The sequence below is a fragment of the Gavialis gangeticus genome, unplaced genomic scaffold, assembly GCF_001723915.1.
Source record: "Gavialis gangeticus isolate Ggan-Ray unplaced genomic scaffold, GavGan_comp1, whole genome shotgun sequence".
In the NCBI taxonomy this organism is placed as follows: Eukaryota; Metazoa; Chordata; order Crocodylia; family Gavialidae; genus Gavialis; species Gavialis gangeticus.
Window position 1 is genome coordinate 11,273,456 of NW_017729013.1, and position 5,589 is coordinate 11,279,044.

At 44.0% G+C, this 5,589-nt stretch overlaps 1 long non-coding RNA gene across 1 annotated transcript in view; it reads right to left on the bottom strand.

The window, feature by feature from the left end:
- Nucleotides 1–3,573: 3,573 nt before the first annotated feature.
- The window catches only part of LOC109293529, a 3,279-nt gene continuing 1,263 nt past the window's right edge, over nt 3,574–5,589 (bottom strand). Inside the window, exons 2-3 of the long non-coding RNA XR_002096333.1 lie at nt 4,674–4,822; nt 3,574–3,652 (exon numbers count right to left, since the gene is read on the bottom strand). This is a non-coding gene — a long non-coding RNA (uncharacterized LOC109293529). The remainder of the gene's footprint in view (nt 3,653–4,673; nt 4,823–5,589) is intronic.

A 5,589-nucleotide genomic window follows, 5' to 3' on the forward strand; every position in this document is an offset into this window, starting at 1 on the left:
CTCATTTAATGCCTTGACAGTGTTCCTTCAGACCTATCCAGGGATTTGTTACTGTGCTTACACTGTAGGGTCCTCTTGCCCTGTGCTTCCATATCAGTGGCACATAATGCGGTACAAATAATTTCATGGTATGTTTTCCCTTGTAATATTTGTGCTGATGAGGCTAAAATGGGTCTTTTTGTTCTTGCTTACAATGACATTCCAGTTCATGCTTGTTATTCTGTTGCTTTCCTTGGTATGAGTGCTAATTGCCTAAAATTAAGTATAGAGCAAACTGAAATATTGCTCTTTCCCAGAGTTCACACTTCCTTTTCCAGGTTTTCATATCGCTTGTTCTTCAGTTACTTATGCTCAATATGCCAGTACTCTCTAAATCATTCCTAACCACTTTCCAGTGATGCAGTCTTGCAAAGCTTCCATAGCTAAATTCTGTCATTTTCATTATTCAATATTGACTAAAATGCATCCTATTCTTCCTGCACATAGTATGAAATCATTTGTACATGCTCCTGTTGGTGGTTTCTGTGGGAATCCTTCTCTCTGTCTTCCTCAAAGACATTCTTCAAAACTTGCCAGCTACATTAATTAACAGTCTACCATGGTTTTTTTCTTCTGTTCCCCTTTTCATAAAATGGCACTGATTACCCATTGCAATGCATGTAAAGTACCATGGTCTGATTGGTTTGGGGTAAATGTGAAGCTACTCCATTGACTTCGTGACATTTCTTTGGAGGTGATTCTTATTTTGCCTAGTTTGGCATAAATTCAGAGTTACTTCCTTGGCTTTACTGCATGGCTTTAGGGTGGATTCTGATTTCAGTTTCATCAGGCTACCCCAAAGTCACTCCACTGGCTTCACAACATTACCCTGAATTAGATTTTAGTTTCAGTCATACCAGAAAGAATCCAAAAGCTTTCCCTTGTCTTTATGCTGTTACTCTGGATCAGATCTTGATTGTACCAGTGTAAATTTGAAGCATTGCTTCATGCATTGCTGTAGGTGCACAGCATTGTAGCTGAGATCAGGAGCTAGCCACCTGATTTTGTTTTTTCCAGGTTTCTCTGTGGCCCTGTTCTGATTCTTCACATACTCTAATAACTCACATCCTCTTATAGAGAACTTGCTTGTTCAACCTGTTGGCTTTTGGCATTGCACTCCTTTCTTCTGGGAGCTGTTTCCCAGATGATCTGTGCTTGTTTTTACTGTTTTTTTTTTTTTTTTACATGCTGTATTCACATCTTCCAGCAAAATTATAAGCAAGCCCGCACAGAAACAGGCAGCTCAAGAGATAATCATCAAGGAACGTAACATCTTATGGCCTTGGCCCGGAGGCAGGATGGTGCAGTGGCTTGGGACCTCACTTAGATCATAAAAGCACAGTGCTCCATTCTCTGCTGTGTCAGATTTCCTGTATGACTTTGGGCAAATCGCTAGCTTCTGGCCAGATGCTATTCCACTTACTGGGTGCCTATGCAGTATTAATCTCCTACATCTGATCCTGTTTGAAAGTGCTAGCAGCCCTGAAAAACTGTTAATGCAAAAGGCAGATGGAACTTCCTCCTCCTCCTCAGTGCATTGTTGTGACAATCTTAAGGCTAAGATGATACCATACAATGGAAGTAGCTGAGTTAATGGTTTTTAAGGGGCTTGAGAGGGTTGGAATTGGATCTCACTTAAGCACCCAAGTCCTATAAAAATGTATAATAGCACTGTATTATAGACTGTAAGATGCTCAAATACTATAGTAATGCAGACTTCATGAATGGTAAGACTGTTTTTAAAACCAGACTGGAGAGAACAATATCCAGCAAGGAGCAACAAGGGGAAATGGGCCACCAAATGGACCTCTTCTTTGAGGGCAGAGGCCCATATTTGACAGCTGAATGTGGAAGTACTTTGCTATTTCAGTGTTTATGGAAGAGACTGACTTTTTCTGAGCACAGTACGGTACTATTGGCTTAGTTCAAAGCAGATCTTGTCTCTTTCATATTTCCTGTGAGCTACTTATCAGAGAGGGGAGGAACATTCCTCGAACAGGTGTTGGGACTGCTTGAATCATGCTGTGATGTGCTCCCTATCTCATATTTCACGTATCTTGTTTACCACATTGCAGCAGTAGGGTTTTCTTTATAAGCCACAGTGCTGGGATGAAATTTCTTGCCACTGTAGTGCTGATAATAATCTACTGAAGTCTAGCCTATCAATTCATCTGTTTCCAGCTACATAATTGTCTTGTTCATAAAATCTATCTACCTATCTACCCACCTACCAATTTGATTCTTATCACTGTAACCTTGGCATTCCACACATGCATACAAATACAAAAAAGCCAACTTGGCCAAAAGCTTATTTCTCTGTCTCTCTGTTGACTGGTCAGTAGAGAGAGAAGAAAAACAAAGATGAAAGCAAAAAACACAGATGGCAATACAGAGAGCCCGAGAGATCACAGAATTTAAAGAGTGATAAAGAGAGGGAGAAGGAATCAGAAAATGATTGAGGAAAAGAGCAAGATAGAGGGAGATCAGATAAAGAGAAAAGAAACAGGAGATGTCAGAAAGAGAAGAGGATGAAAGAAATGAATACCCTCAGGAAGATGATGTTAAAGTGATAGGTGCTGGATATCATAGTAACACTAAATTTCCCCAGCTAGGATCAGAGCCTCATGGTGTTAGGTGCTGTACAAATGCAAGGTAGAGTGGCTCCCTGCCTTGAGGAGCTTGCCATGTAATTTGGAATGGGAGGAAGGATGGGAGCCTAGCACCCAGTAGGAGGGCATGTGAGGGAAACGCTAATGAGACTGCATGGGGTCAGAGAGAGAAAGAGAGAGAGACAGGGTGTGTGGGTTAAGGCAGTGATTCTTTCCCAGGAAGCTGTTTAATCAAAAATATTGTATCTTGTCAGGAGTCAATGAACCAAAGTTAAAATGGACACGTTATTATGCAAATCCCCTCACTGCCTGCTGGGAGGAGACAGGCCTAAGAAAACACAGACTTGAGCTGCTGCTGTGCTAATTGACAAGCAGAAAAACCCCACACTATCATTACTGCATTGTTTAAACACAGCAGAGGAAGAAGAGCCTTGCTTTTTCCACTTTATATCATTAGGTTTCTCTCCACACAAATCTTCTATATTATATGGTCACCATCTCTCTCCCTTCTCTACCCGGCCTGCCTTACCTACCCATTCTGAAAAATGAAATGGTTTATTTTTTTGCCTCACTGAATCTTTCTCCTCCAGAAAGTGAGGATGGACATTTCCAGGCGTGGTACATTGTTCGCTATCTGTTTGAAGTCGTTCTTTTGGCCCTTTATTCACAGAGTAGGTGAATGCTTCTCAATCTCTGCAGTAACTACAGCAGCCCTGAAAGGGATAGAAGAGCTGGTATTCCCAAGTGACAGGCAAATGAGGGAGAGAGAAATACATACTGATTTGCTCAAGGTCCCACAAGAAAAGGGAACTGAACCCAGATTTCTCATGCCTTATTCTAGTCTGGACATAAAACAAGCTACAGATAGAAGTGCTGCTTCAACAGGACAGAGGATGCACTGGCTTGAATGCAAGACTATGTGTCTTACTGTGATGGGTTAGGTTCAAGTTGGGTTTGTTCTATACTTAATACTTTTTGTCATCATCTCTATGGTGGTCAGGAGCCTGGAAAAAAAATCATACCACAACTGATTGCCAGCTTTCTTATGTGGACACAGCTTTTTGGACAGGCAAGTGTGGATGCTGTGGAAACACTCATGGAAGTTCCTGGGAAAACCACAAAATTTTGTGTCTTGGACTTTCTCAAGCTTGTTCATGTCTTTGTTAAAGTGTGGTGCCCAGAACTAGATGCAGTACTCCAGCTGTGGTCTCACCAGTGCTGAGTGGAGCAGAAGAATCACCTCTTTGATTTTGCTGGAGATGCATCAATTGATGCATACCAGAGTATTATTTGCCCTACTGCTGGCTCATATTCATACTGTGGTCTATTATTACCTCCAGGTCCCTTTCGTTCATGGTGCTAGCCAGTTTGGTGCCGCCAAGCCTGTAGGTGTGTTGGGGGTTGCTTGTCCCAAGGTGGAGCAGTTTCAACATGTCTTAACGTTGAACTTCATGAGATTCTAATTTTCCCAACTTGCTAGCCTGTCTAGTTATGCCTGTATCTGTAGCCTATCTTCAAGTGTGACCATGCTTCCACATAACTTGATGTCATCCGTGAACTTGGCCAGTTAACTGATGTCAACTGAGTTTTTTCACAGTACGAGATATCAGTTCTCCATTTGGAATGACTTGTATCAGTAAAAAGACATTTTGCTGGTATAACTAAGAAGCAAGCAAGAGAAGGCAGTAACTACAGCAAGGCTTTTGTGCTCACGTAATTATCCTAACTCATCGCTAATCTTGAGCACTGCAGTGACAGGAGTTACTAATGGGATTCCCGTATGCAACACTGGGGGTGCATCTACATGAGATGCTACGTCGCCCTAGCTTGTTGTGACATAGTTCATTGCTATGGCAATGTAGCATCAGCAGGCATTAACTATGATGCTGCCACTACAGCACAGTAGCTCATTGCTACTGCACAGTAGTGGTGGCATCACTTGTTGCTAGTGCACAGTAGGGTAAAAATGACCCAGGTGGTGCCAACTGTGCAGTCAGGGGTATGTGCCCTGGGAGATGCAGTCACCTGAATGCAGATAGTTCTGGGCTCTATGGTTGCAGGGGGCCAGGGGCAAGGTAAGTTGTTGTGCTGCTGTTCCCCACTGTAGCAGTTATTGGGCAGTCACTTGTGTTTGCTGTGCTGGCTTGAAACAGCAAAGCATGTTCTGGGAAAAGCTGTAGGAGATATGCAAAATACTTACTGTGATCAGAAGGTTTGCATAGTCTATGTCCTGGATGTCTGATCAGTGACAACACATAGGAAGTGCACGGGGGTGCATGTGCACCCCCTGAGAATGCTGGTGTGCCCCCAACAGCCAGCATTTCCTGCTTACCTGATGGCCGGGGGGCAGTCAGGAGCACTGGTGCCTCCCTCCCCCTCTGAGAGGGCCGGCTGGAGAGTAGGGGTGCAAGGAGAAGCGGTGCTGGCACTTCCAGGTTGCCTCAGTTGGCTGTAGGGGAAGCCTCCCCTGGTCGCTGACTGGCCCCTGGGGGGGGGGGGGGCAAGTGCCTTCCCCAACTCCGGAGTCCTTAGCTGCCCATGGGTCTGATCCCCTCCAAATGATGAAGGGCTTTGTGGGTAATTTGTGGGTCAAGTTACCCTAGAAGTGCCAGTCATTTTTCAATTCCCAAGAATGTCATATATCTTGACTTCAAAAAAGCCTTCAATCTGGTATCCCATGATCACCTCTTGGCGAAACTGGCCAGTTGTGGCCTTGGGTCCACGACGATCCGCTGACTGGGAAATTGGCTCCATGGTCGGACCCAGAGAGTAGTAATTGATGGCAGTCACTCATCATGGTGTCCTGTGACCAGTGGGGTCCCCCAAGGATCTGTCCTTGGACCCATATTGTTCAACATCTTCATTAATGATGTGGACATTGGAATCAGGAGCGGACTGGCCAAGTTTGCCAATGACACCAAACTTTGGGGCAAAGCATCCA